This window comes from Rhipicephalus sanguineus, chromosome 6, assembly GCF_013339695.2.
Source record: "Rhipicephalus sanguineus isolate Rsan-2018 chromosome 6, BIME_Rsan_1.4, whole genome shotgun sequence".
In the NCBI taxonomy this organism is placed as follows: domain Eukaryota; kingdom Metazoa; phylum Arthropoda; class Arachnida; order Ixodida; family Ixodidae; genus Rhipicephalus; species Rhipicephalus sanguineus.
This window is the reverse complement of record NC_051181.1, coordinates 128,437,751-128,437,952: the sequence shown is the minus strand read 5'-3', so window position 1 is coordinate 128,437,952 and position 202 is coordinate 128,437,751.

Genomic DNA, 202 nt, shown 5'->3' with positions numbered 1-202 from the left:
TTAAAAAAAAACAGTGATACAGGACCATTCTTCGGTGTGCATGCTTGCAAGGAAAGCGCCAAAAGAAACAGAATAAAACTGACCGCATTCTTATCTGCCATTTGGCTTCTTATTCTTGACAACTTCTCCCTTAATGCTCGCCATAACCATTAAAAACCACGGCGGAAAGACGCGGTCACAGCGGCGGGCGCGCTTTGGCTCC